Here is a 14,325-nt window from a genome sequence, read left to right as displayed (position 1 = left end):
TTGCTCCACACTGCCATTTCCTATGACAAGTGCCCCTTTGGAAAACTTTCTTTTGACTGCAGCCACTATGCAGCAGTGGTTAGCCATGTTCTCTGTGACTGATGGGGTCCCCTCAGTGGGAAAGGGAGAGCCACCTTTTCATTCTTGGGAGAGGGAACAGGGAAGACTTCCCTGCTTTGTCAGAATGTTGTCTGTCCTTAGGGAAGCTGCTGCCATTAATAACAATGTTGTCCTCTTTTGGCCTAAAGAAACTGAAAACTAAGTATGCATGTATTCTTCCCCACATTTTCATAGGCAGGAGAGGAGTATTTTACTGGGTTTGGGTCACTCAAAATTTAATTCAGGCTATTGATCCTCCTTGTAAAGTGGTTTCTGGTAAAAGACTGATACCCGTTTCCCCTGAGATTAAAGATTCTGAATTAGGAAGGGATGAAGAAAGGACAGAACTGTCAGACCAGACTTTCATTTCCTCGTTTTGTTCAAGACTCATTCTGTCCCAGGGAGAGATGGAACTAAGTTCATCCTTCCTTAGTTATGAAAGGTTTTTATACAGAGATGTTTTAGTGTTAAAAAAAAAAAAAAAATGCTTGGAGAGCAGTTCTGGAACTTTCTGAAGTCTTTGTGATAATACCATAGTTCAAAATGATGTTGCTTCTCAACCGGTTACCGCTTCTTAATCATTTAAGTTTCCCGGTAACACTAGATTTAAGTGCAAAAAAGATGGAAAAAGTGCTGACAGTCACCAGAAAACCAAAAGTAAAGCACTTCAAGGAGAATAGTAACCACTGCTTCAAAAGTGAATAAGTAGTTTATTTTAACGCACCAACACTGCACACACTGCGTTTTCATCCTGTACAACCAGAACTACTTCAGAAAATACAATTAAACAATCAAATGTTCGTTATATAGAACTCCTAGAAAAGGAGGTGGCGTAGCAATTAACTACTCCACTCTCACTTTTACTCCATTGACCAACCCCATCCCAACATTTTCCAATGCAGAAATGACTGTAGGCTTTCTAAAACTTAACAACTATAAATCCATCTGCATCTGCTCCATCTACATCCCACCCGGAGACCATACCAAAACTCTGGAAGACATCCTCTCTTGGTTAAACTCAAACATCAAATATGAAACCTACATTCTTGGTGATGTAAATATTAACTGGACCTCCTTCCTCATAGATACCCCATCTCACTCTATCAACCTCTACAGTTTCACCCAACTAATAGACCTCCCTACTAGGCCAAACAAAGATGGTTCCTCCGGTACCATGTTAGATTGGATGTTAACAACACATCCCAACCGTATCTCGAAAGCTGGTGTAATACCAGACCCCCTAGGTGACAACTTACCAGCCTTCACTGACCGCCTATCCTCACACACAGAAAAACAACACATTTTCAAACAATCCCGTAACCTATCTTCCTTCAACCCCGAAATCTTCTCTGAATGCCTCAAGGTTACTAATTGGTCCCCACTGAAAATCCTTCCACTAGATAATGCAGTCACATATTTTAACCAAACCTTCCTTACCTGATAAAGTAGCCCCTTTACAAACCAAACGTATCAAAACAAATTCCTGCCCCTGGCTATCCCAAGAAACTAAATCGATAATCACTCAGAGAAACAAATAGTGGAAACTGTACCAAAAACAGAAAAACCCCACCACCCTCCAAGAATATAAACATCTTCGTAACCTGGCCAAAAAGTCAATAACAAAAGATCGCAAAAACTACTACAGCAGTCTGCAATACAAACACTCAAACAATCCAAAGAAATTCTGGACATCCATCTCTTCAATACTCCACCCTGGTAATACTTCCAACCCCTGCCCCAATCCCAACCTCTCAAGTCTTGAAACGGCCACTAACTTCAACACATTTTTCATTGATTGTATAGCTAAATTATCCTCCCCTTTCCCCAATCCATCTCATTACTAACCCCTCACCCTGCACCCCAAACCCTCTCCCCCCCCTCCTCCACCACTATTCTCACTTAAACCTGTCTCCACCTATGCTATAAAAAGACTACTGCAGAAGCTAAAACCATGCCGCAATGCCCCTGACAACCTTCCAGCAAATTTTCTTCAAATATCAGCCGAATCTATAGCCTATCCCATATCCATCCTCATTAATAGATCCATTCAGGAATCCTATGTACCAACCATCTGGCGTTATGCATACATAATTCCTCTCCACAAAGGTGGTAAGAACACAGACACTACCAACTTCTGGCCCATAGCTACACTCTCTCTCCTCTCTCTAAAATTCTAGAGAAAGCCATCCACTCACAGCTCATGCCCTACCTAATCCAGCACAAACTCCTCTCTCCCACCCAGCACGGCTTCCGCCCAGGCCACAGCACCATGACAGCCCTCATTTCCTTCCTCGAAACAGTCAACCTAGCACGTGAGAGCGGCAAATGCGTATCTTTTTTTCTTGACCTCTCAAAGGCATTCAACACTATTTCCCATTCCCTCCTCCTTTCCCAGTTCTCACACTCACACTTGCATCTATCTCCCTCAACCCTAGACTGGTTCTCCAGCTACCTTTCCACGCGCCAGCAAGCTGTACAATGGAAAGATTCAACCTCCCCTTTCTTACCTACACCCACAGGAGTTCCCCAAGGATCAGTACTTGGCCCTCTGCTCTTCAACTTATTCATTAACAACTTTCACCTCTCCATCCCTGAAGCCTCAGTCATCCAATACGCAGATGACTCCACTATCATCTGCTCAGCCTCCTGCCCCTCCAAACTTCTATTTAAACCCAAACAGCCTTCTCCAAAATTGAATCATGGATGCAATCGCATCACTTGGCCCTGAATGCCAACAAAACAAAGCTAATGATATTTACTCCCACTAAAACTTCCCAGTTCCACAAAGTCCAATTTTCCATCAAAAGCCACAATAACATCCCTCTTGAAATCGTTCCTAGTACCAAAATACTTGCCATTACCATCGATGAAAACCTAAAATTCGACTCCCACATCCTCTCAGCAATCAAAAAAACCCACCAGAAAATCTGCCTCCTCTACAGACACAACTACTGCCTTACTCCATCTTCCCGTCATACCCTTGCATCTACCTTCCTTCTCCCCTCTCTCTTGTACGGTGCTCCCCTATTCTCCAACCTACAACTCGGACTCCGTGCTAAACTTGAGGCCTGTTACAACAAAATCTGCAAATTTGCAACCAATTCTAAGAACTCTTCCCATCACTGTCGCTCCCTACACACCCTAAACTGGCTAGAACTCCACAACCACCTAAAGTACTTACAGCAGCCCACAAACTCATCTTTAAACCAGCAGAATGCCCCTCTCTTGCTAAATCTCTAACACCCTACACACCTACCCGTACCCTGAGATCCACAGGCCAAAACCTCCTGCATGTACACAAACCCATCCACCCAACTGGTAAACTACTACTATCCCACACTATAGCCAAACTATGTAACAATCTCCCCACACCACTACGTAATATACCTAACCACAACAATTTCAAATCCATGCTTCTCTCCCATCTCTCCTCCAAATGGGAATCTCCTTCACATGCTCCTACCTAAAACTCCCACACTACTAACTCCACACCTAAATCATCATTTCTTTGCCTACTTTAACTTAATTCAGAGATCTTGCTCAGAACACCTTTTCATAAATCTTTTGCATGCATGCCTCTGGCCTACCTTACTCATATTCTCAAACTTTCATTGTTTGTTTTTCTTATCCATTGTACCCATAATATTGTTTTCCTCTGTAATATTGTAAATTTGTCTCTATTCGTATGTATTTGTATGTCCGTTTGGGGCTTTTCCCCTCAGGTCTCCACTGAAAAAGGGTAATTCTTACCCAGCTGGACCAACCTGGTTAACAAATGCAAATAAATAAATAAATATACTGATAACTTCATCAATTAATTAATAAATGAATTAACTTTTTAACTGTTTCACCCCTGAATAAAACTACATTAAAATCCATGTTATTTTCAAACAAAATCAAATGCATTCTCCCCTTTGTTAAAATTATTGAATAAAATAGTATACCAGTGTAGTTCAAACATCATCTGTATAAAGTGAATACAAAAATTAAATGTAGACCAAATGTATTAATTATTTGTATGTCTTCCCCCTACTGCATGATTTTTGTCCCAGCACCATCTTTTTAGTTAAAACAGCCACCATGGTTCTAAAAAAACATCCTTTTTTCATCATACATCCAAATACATAATTTTATTTAGTTTCTTATTCAAATGGGCATAAGAAGTGTATACCTTGTCCATTAAAAGTAAATAAGTGTGAAATGTGCAATACATGTACATGTAAGCTAAAACCAATTTTACAATTTAGCTGACCTAAGTTTTAGGACAGGAGCCAGGGAGATCTAGTCATTAAGGCCTGGAAACCTATTCGCTTCCAGTCTTAATTGCCAAAATAGCTCTCTAAATTCTATAGTGGTTTCCCAAGGCCCTCCCTGTGAGTCAATGTCCACTTTATCAATAACAAAGAAACAAAAACATGCTTCTTTGCATTCTACACTGTTTCTAGAGTGCATTATTAACATCCTGCTTCCTCGTATCATTCAGATGTTCGTAAATTCTTCTTTTAAATTTTATGTGGGTCTTTCCTATGTAAAAACACCCACAGGTTTTGCATATAGTAGCATAAACCACCCCCACAGATTCACAGTTACAATGTGTGTTGGTCTCAATACATTCCTTCCTACCCATTAGATTCACCCTATTACCAACCAAGACATGCGAACACTGAGCACAGGAACCACATTTATATGTTCCCTTCCTTTGCTTGCTGTTTGTTAACCCCCTTCTCCAACATGTCTTAAGTTTTTGCCCTTCCTGTAAGTGAACTTTAAGGGATCATTAAATAGTTTGTCCAAGATTGAGAATTTTGCAAACCTCTCCCAATTCTTCAGTATTATGTCCTTAATGGAGTTAACCTTACTACTGAAGTTTAACACAAAGTTGTTCCATTGTTTTTCTTTTGTTGTGTCCGTACCTTGAGGGTCAACTACCTCTGGTACCCCCCAAGATGGGACTAAATTTATCTCTCCTCTCCCTAAATATTTCGTTCTCAATTTCTTCTATCGGGGCTAAAGGGTATTGCCTGTCCAAAAACATTTTCTTCAATGTTTTACTCTCCTCTAAGTAGTCTACATCACATGAAGTCATCCTACAGCTTCTAATGTATTGCTCTTTCACTATTCCCTTCTTTTGACTGAATGGGTGGGCACTGGTAAAGACTAAATAGGAATTAGAAATCTTCCTATAAACTTTAGATTTAAACCCTTTTTTCTCTGGCACCTTCTCTAGAAGTCTAAATATTGTATTCTCTCGTGTGATATAACATAGGTGAATCTCAAAAATTCAGTGGTCATATTTACATATGTAATGAACTCCAAAAGTATAGATTCTGTTCCCTTCCAAAAAATGCATATGTCATCCAGATATCGCCTTAAGTCAAAAAAGGAGAATATTTTGAATGAAACGCACATCTTTCCTCCCAAGTAGACAGTACTAGGTTAGCATACATGGGGGCACAACAGGCCCCCATTGTTACACCACTATTTTGCTTATAGAACTCGCCTTCAAAGAACAAAAAGTTGTGTTTCAGTGTTGGGTTCACAAGCTCGACCAAAACCTGAATATTTTGAATGTTAGTACTCCTTTTACTATATAATGCTTCATGAAACCACTCTAGTCCTAATTTATGTGGTATGACATTAAAAAGGTCTTGGGACATCGAGTGTAACAAATATTAGCTCCTCATTGTACAGATGATCACTAACACTTCTAAGAAAGTAGGGAGAGTAAACATAACACAGACTGGAACACTGACTACCACTATACGGACTTTGGAAGAGTAGGGGGCGAGGGTGAACAATCCCATGATTACCCTTTAGATTATTCCCCACTGAGGAGGTCAGAAAGAATAAAACAGCAGACACAGGTGAATTACCATCATCGAAAGGGGAGGTTGGTAGGAGCTGAGAAGGTTTTAGAGAGAGTGTTACATTATACTGAAGACAAGAATGTTGGGCAAATATTAGTGCAAGGGCTAAGACACACGTACTATGACTTTAGTATATTTAATTATAGTAGTTTGGACATAGAGCTAATACATTTTGATTTGTTTAGTAAGGGTTTAAAATTTGTCCCTAGCACTGTAAGTGATATTTCCAAAGTATTAATAGACTTAAAACTTTTTTTGAGGAAAAAGAATTTAGATCTTTTATTAAATAGTCAAGAATTTAATCAAAATGTTAAGAAAGAGTACCTACAACCCACCCCTCCAACCCCAGTTAAAAAACTTTGAGACTCAAGTAGAGTCAGAACTTGGGGGCTGTTTGAATAACACAAAGAAAATATATAATTTAAATAAAGAAGAGAATGAAGTGTTAACAATCTATGAGAAATAATAAGAATGTCAGGGTTATGAAGCCCGACAAGGGGGGAGGATTGTTAGTGATGGGTAGTATTGTATATTCAGGGAAAATGTTGGAAAATACAAGCACAACAGGGAAATTGGAAAAAGAATTGGAAGTGGAGAAAGAACAGACAGGGATGGGACAGACATTTCAACAACCAGGATTGGGGAATGAACATGAGATAGTTATAAGTAACGAAGTGGACAGAGATGCAGACCCATTTAGAAGTTTAGTTTTGGAAGAAAGAAAAGCTGTTGGTATAATAGTAGGGAAAATTTCCATATATATAATTATACTAGCTATGAAGTCGAAGAAGAGCATTTCAAATTGTTCTCTAAAGGTATGAAATACATACCTGTAACTAAATTTAATGTAGTTGATTGACTGAAATAAGATTATTTCTTAGGAAAATTAATCTAGCTGTGCAGTTTCAGAATAAACCATCATTAAATTATAAAGATGGTTTAAAGAAAGTGTTTACATACCCACCTACACATCTAACATAGCTGTATATGAAAAAATGGTAACTAAAGGGATGTACAGCTTACAGAACAGTGTAAGAAGTAAAATTGTTCAGTAATTTATCTAAAGAAGAAACAACTATTACAACGACTTAAAAATGATGGAAATATTAGAGTGATGAAGCCTGATAAAGGTGGGGGGATAGTTTTTTATGACTCCTATGAGTATACTACAAAATGTATAAAATTCTTCATGAGTCAGGAAAGTATGTATCTGTGTCAAAAATTAGATTAATAATGGATATAAACGAATAGACATGTATTTGGAAGAGTTATTAGACGGACGTATAACAAATGACACTTAAGTACCTAAAGGTTGAGTATCCAACATTAGCCACAATAGTAGGCATACTAAAAGTACATAAAAGTGTAGTGGATCCACCCTTTCGTCCTATAGTCTTAGGTAGCCACTCAAAAACATTTCCATTAGGAACAGCTATAGACAGATGGCTTAAACATATTTACAACAAAATACCACATCTTATCAAGGATTTGTGGGCATTTCTAGGTAATCTAACTTCGGAAATATGGAAAGAGGGAATAACATTTATCACAGTAGATGTGATGGATTTGTTTTCATGTATTCCTAAACAACAGGGACTAGAAAGCTTTTGCAATAGCATTAGGCAATACTCTAGTTGAGTGGGACCAGATAAACCTAATAATGGAACTTGTCAATAATATTAGAGTATAACTACATTTATTTCGAAGGTGAGCTATACAAGCAAACCAGAGGAGTGGCTATGGGGGCAGCATGTGCCCCCATATTTGCCAATCTAGTTATGCTAGATTGGGAAACTAAAAACATCTTTAAAAGTGAATATTATAAATATATAAGATACTATTCCAGATTTTTGGACGATATCTTTATTATTTGGGAATGTCCAGTACATACAATTGGTAATTTTATTGACTATATAAATGATACGAGTGACTATTTAAAGTTCATCTGTACTTATAACACTGAGGGTATTGCATATCTAGATACATTTATATCCAGTACAGTTAGAGGATTTAAATCTCGTATTCATAGAAAAAACACTTTTTCTTTTAACTATTTAGAATTTTCTAGTAATCATCCCCAAAAAATGAAGAATAATATATTCAAAGGGCAGCGCATAAGAGCGGCAAGGATGACATCTGTATATGGAGAAATGGTTGATGAAATTGATTACATCAAAACATTATTTAGTTCTAGGGGGTACTCTAAAGGATTGTTAGATACAAGAAAATATGTAATAAGTGAATGGGGGAAGAAATATTCTCCAGTTCTAGGAAATGGACAGGCAACAATTCCTATTGTAGTTCATAATACAGCAGAAAGATACAAGAGGGCATGTATATTGGAGTATACACCTCAAGTAAAGCAATTAAAGGATATTTTAAACATTGGAACATACATACAGTTGACAGTGAAATTAAAAATATATAGTAGGAACAACCCCTCTTTGTTTACAAAATGGGAAAGAATGTAAAAATGGTGTTAGAAGTAATATGGCTAGGGATATCAAACAGAGAAGGGGTACAAGACGTGGAAACTGTGGACAGTGTCAGGCCATATTAGAAAGAGAACATATTACTTTGGAAAATATAAATAAGACCAAGTTAATTTTCCAATATGGTAATTGTAATACTAAGAATATAATATACTTGGCTAAATGTATGGCCTGTCCAAGTTTCTACATAGGGAAAACAGAAAGAATGTTCAAGAAGAGAATTTATGATCATACATATGCTATAAGGAAAAAAAGATAGCAGTAATGCACTATTTAGACATAGTCAAAAACAGAGAAAGTCATTATTTCAAGTTTGCTATATTAGAACAACTGAAGGAAGGACAAAGAGGGGGCAATTTTAAAGCTATATTAGGTATGAAGGATGTTAAATGACAGATTTTGACAGACTCCTCAACTCAACCTGGTCTAAATGATTACATTACTATTAAACCTATGATGTCCTTCATGGATGCATCTGCAGTCATAACAAGTGGGTTGTCCTGTCGTCAGGCAGCCCTTCAGTCGGCCGGATTCCAAAGTCCGGGTCCGGCTTCGGCTGATGTCGCACTCCACCCGACGTCATCTCTGTTGGTCTTAGGGTATAAAGGCATCAGCCGACGCCATTTTCCTCAGTCTTTCTTGCCGCGTGGCGCCCGAAGCAGAAGCTGTTCGCAAGTGCCGGTCGGTCGGATCCAGAGATTACTTCTACCGAATACTACTTCGAAGACTTCTAAAGCTAAGTACCCCGTTGGGGACTCTTTCTTGCCTCAGCCGATGTCAGAAAAAGTTAACAATTGTTTAATCTGTGGGAAACAAATACCTCATAAAGATTTCCACTCTTACTGTCTGCCTTGTTTAGGCCCAGCCCACGACGTAGCAGCCTGTTCGGCCTGTGCTTCTTTCAACCGACGACGCCTAGGCGTCGGTCGGAGTTTGCAGAACAGTTTTTCGGTTCTGATTTTGCGTACATTATGCCGTCGGATCCTCCGACTACCCAATCTAACAAAAAACGCAAAGATAAAGACCGACACTCGCGGTCCGCGGTTTCGGCCGAAACCATGGTCAAGCAAACATGAGTGTCTCGGTTTCAGCCGAAACCGAAAACTGAACAAAGTACAGCTGAACCTATTCCTACAACTGAGGCCCCTGCTACAACTCTTGCAACGACCTCAGAAATTTTACCCACTACGGTGGTTGACTTATCAGACACCATCCCTTGGATGTTTCTACCCCAGCACGTGGTGCTGCTAGGCCTCCAGCAGCCATGTCCATTAAGGCCTTCGCCAGGGCTAAAGCAGCCAAGACTACTAAAACAGTGCCTGTTAAACCACCCACATCCAGGCCCTCTTCTAGTTCTCAAATGCTTACTTTGGCAGAAGATTTAATTTCTTTAATTAGAGGATCTCAATCTCACCCAGACAGGGCCTCTCAGCCCCCAGAGAAGAGACCTAGGGCAGAGCCCCCGAGCCAGTGTCCTCTGATGATTCTGCTGATGAATCAGACATAACTGACCAGCCAGAGGCTACCTTCTCCAATTTTGAAGATTCTGATGCTGAAGAATCCATCCCAGCTGCTTCCCCACCAGAAGAATTCTCCTTTGGGGAAACCTTGCATGCCATGCGAGAACAGTTCCAATGGCAGCAACAGGATTTTTCAGACTCCAGAAAAAGACTTAGGACTTTTCTGCATCTCCCACAGCACAGGCCCTTAGCTATACCCCCTGTTCTCTCTGTGGTGGATGATGCTTTCAATGATGTTTGCTCCGCTCCAGATTAATTACCCCCAGCCCCTGCCAAACCGGACAGATTTTACAGGGTGCCAGATACTCATCACCACCTTTACAAGGCTCCACTTGCAGACCCAGAAACTATATCCCAGGGCCCCAAGGCAGTAGCCGCGACCATAGCTAAAAATCCTATTCCTTCTGAAAGGGAAGCAAGGTCATTAGACAGATGGGGTAAAAAGGTCTACACTTCAGCTACTCTCTCAGCTAGAGCTTTAAACTGTCAGTTTCACATGATACAATACCAAGAGTTTATGCTGGATCAGTTAACTAAAAAACTAACCACTGATGAATCTCTTGATAAGAAATATGTATTAGAGATGGTAAATAACATACAACAGGTAAGCAACCATTCCTTAAAATGTGGCTATGATGCACTGGAGGCTTCATTTAGATCAGCCATGACAGGCACAGTGATAAGAAGGCATGCATGGCTAAAGGAACAAGCTTTACCGGATCATGTTAAAGCTAAGTTGCTAGATGCTCCTATGGACAAGACAAGTTTGTTTGGTACATCTGCCCAGCAGGTTATGAAGAAAATGGAAGAAAAGGCAAAATCAGTTCAAACTGTTAAAGATTTCTTGCAGGTTCAACCCCAAGGTTTAGCAGGAACTGGCCTGCCAAAATTGGTCCTTTCCTGACTCCACAAAATTTCAAAGGGGCAGGAATAGGCGTTCAGAGGCAGAAACCAATCCAGAGGAGGTGCCTACAGAGGAAGACAGTGGCAAGGTAACAACAGAGGCACAGACACAGCCACTGCCACTACATCAACACAACCACAGTGACTTAACCTAAATCCGCCTACCAGGGAACAAATAGCAGCTCCTCTAGGCGGAAAGTTAACCTTATTTTCAAAGAACTGGCACTACATAACAAAGGACAAGTGGATTTTACAAACCATAGATCAAGGTTACGGTTTCACTTCCACACTTTACCAGTCAAAAGAGGAATGCCAGATCTACCTCCAAATCAAAAACAGAGGCTCTACCAGATAATGGAGTTAGCAAACATGAGAGCTGTGGAAAGAGTGCCAACAGCAGAGCAAGGAAAGGGTTCTACTCCAGACTATTCCTAGTTCCAAGAAAGGAAAAAGTTGGAGACCAATTCTCGACCTGTCCACCTTAAATACATACATCATTGTCCCAAAATTCAAAATGCTGACCTTACAGCAACTTCTTCCCATGCTGGGCAAGGAGTCTTGGCTGGTAACTCTAGATCTCAAGGAGGCATACCTGCACGCCCCATTCGACCAATCTGCAGAAGATACCTCAGATTTCTTGCAGGATCAGAGCACTATCAATTCTCAGCATTGCCTTTTGGCTTATCTACTGCCCAGAGTATTCACAAAATGCCTGGCATCAGTAATCGCCATTGCAGACTTCAGGGAATTCAAATTTACCCATACCTGGACGACTGCCTGCTACAAGGGACAACAAAAGCAAGCTGACAACAGATTTACAAAGGGTCATTTACTTGCTACAAGCACTGGGATACACAGTCAATTTACAAAAGTCAAGGCTGATACCATCCCAAACAAGGACATTCTTGGGCGGAATTGGACACAGTAAAACAAATGGCATTCCTGACTACAGAAAAACAAAAGAACTCCCTCTATACTTCTTGGCACTAACAAAACTGAACAAGTTAACAGCAAGAAAAGTACTGCAGGCCTTGGGCTTCATGGCATCATGCATAATCTTGGTTCCATTTGCCAGACTACATATGAGAAAACTACAGTGGTACCTAAAGAATTTGTGGTCCCAACACAGACACAGTCTAGAAACAGAAAACCCACTAATTCCATGCTTAAAACAGGAGTTCCTATGGTGGGCTCAGGCATGCCAGTCAAACCCAGGCCTACCCTTTCGCAGATGTCAAGCAAGCCAGACCATCACAACAGACGCTTCAGACCTAGGATGGGGGGCCCACATGCTGGACAAATGCGTGCAAGGATTGTGGACACAGGATCAACTTCAACTGCACATCAACCTAAAGGAAATGCTGGCAGTAAAACTGGCAATCCAAAAGTTCAAACCATTTCTCAAAGAGGGCCAGTTGATGATAAGGACAGACAACACCACAGTCATGTGGTACATCAACAAACAGGGAGGCACTCATTCATACCCCTATGCAGAATGACCTTGGAGCTGTGGACCCTGGCACTCAGCTACAACATCCAGTTACAGGCAATATTTGTACCAGGGAAAGACAATACCCTAGCAGACATATTAAGCAGAACCACTTCAGATGCCCACGAATGGAAGCTTCACCGGACATCTTCAAGACCATCTCAAAGAAATGGGAATGCCACAGATAGACCTATTCGCATCACCTCTCAATCACCAGCTCAAAAATTCTGCACAAGGACATTCCACCCATTAGCATGGAAAGTGGATTCACTCTCTTTCAACTGGAAAGGCTTAACAGCATATGCATTCCCGCCTCTTCCTTTGATACACAAGGTACTACTGAAAATCAAGGAAGAAAGTCCAAGGATAATCCTGATAGCTCCAAACTGGCCAAGACAACACTGGTACCCACTACTGAGGAGCTTGTCTCGAACAATATGTGGACAATTCCCTGATGCCTTTGATGTTAACGCAGAACAACTACAGCATCATACATCCAAACCTAAAAACCTTGCAACTGACTGCATGGAACATCACATAACAGCAGCTATTCCAGAACTTTCCCAAAGAGTTAAAGACATTATTCTTGAAGCACGCAGACCTTCAACAAGAAGGAACTATGCTGGAAAATGGAAAAGGTTGGTCATCTGGAGTAATGAAAGAGGAAAAGATGTGTCAAACATAGATATGCCTAACATTCTGGAGTATCTGGCGAACTTCTTCATTCAGGCCTGTCCTACTCCTCCATCAAGATACATGCATCAGCTATTTCAGCAGAATACAGCTTTGATACACCTGTTTTTTCGCACCCTTTGCTCAGGCAATTCCTCAGAGGAATCAAGAATGTAAAACCTCCAAGGAAACCACCATTACCAGCTTGGGATTTAAACTTTGTGCTAGAAAAGTTGACACTAGCACCCTTTGAACCAGCAGCAACAGCAGACCTACAACACCTGTCATGGAAAACTGCTTTCCTACTGGCAATTACTTCAGCAAGGAGGGTTTCAGAACTACAGGCCTTAATGGCAGTGCAACCCTTCCTAATCTTCCACCAAGATAGAGTGTCCATGAGGACTAATCCTACATTTATGCCTAAGGTGGTATCCAGAGTGTCTTTAAACCAGGCAATCCACCTACCTACCTTCTTTCCCAACCCACAAAACAGAGGGAAAGAATACTGCATACCTTGGACGTACATAGACAGCTACGCTACTACTTGGACAGAACAAAAAATAGCAGAAAGACTGACCAACTATTTGTAGCCTATGCAACAGGAAGGGAAGGAAAAGCTATTTCCAAACAGACAATCTCCAAATGGATAGGAAATTGCATACGATTCTGTTACTCCTTCCATGGAAAACCAATTCCACAGAACATAAGACCTCATTCTACAAGGGCAACAGCCACTACCACAGCCTTCTTACGAGGAGTGGCAACCAAAGACATTATTGAGGCGGCTACTTGGACCTCCGTGCATACATTTGCCAAGCATTATAATTTGCCTCTATATTCGGATCCCGAGCAGGGTTTGCCACTGCTGTACTGCAAGGGATCCTAAACACACCATAATCTACTTTTATCCTCCTCCCTAGTTGGCTATGGTATTCTACCCACTTGTTATGACTGCAGATGCATCCATGAAGGACATAGTACAGTTTTGTACCTACCATAAATGTAGATGTCCGAACTGGATAGCATCTGCAGTCAGGATTACCTCCCTCCATCCCTCTGTGGTACTCCTAGGTTGTTTACCCTTCTAATAGCTAGCTGTTGGGGGGGAGTCTTTTATGGTGTATTTGTTTGTGTATATGTACATACTTGCTTATTGTTGTGTTTACCTCTATCTATTTGGAAACATTGGCATCTATCCAAATTTTAGCCTGCAAGAGGGCTACTGGCATCTGGGGCAAGAAACACTGAGGAAAATGGCGTCGGGTGATGCCTTTATACCCGAA

The 14,325-nt window shown here is 40.7% G+C and overlaps 1 protein-coding gene across 2 annotated transcripts in view; it reads left to right on the top strand.

Annotated features, from left to right (window-relative positions):
• Positions 1–14,325, top strand: part of EIF3A (eukaryotic translation initiation factor 3 subunit A) — a 1,696,172-nt gene that overhangs the window by 259,361 nt on the left and 1,422,486 nt on the right. The window lies entirely within an intron of this gene.

This window comes from Protopterus annectens, chromosome 14.part0, assembly GCF_019279795.1.
Source record: "Protopterus annectens isolate FY-2018-M chromosome 14.part0, PAN1.0, whole genome shotgun sequence".
NCBI lineage: Eukaryota > Metazoa > Chordata > Ceratodontiformes > Protopteridae > Protopterus > Protopterus annectens.
Note: the sequence above shows the minus strand (reverse complement) of the source record. Positions and strands in the feature narration are given on the sequence as shown.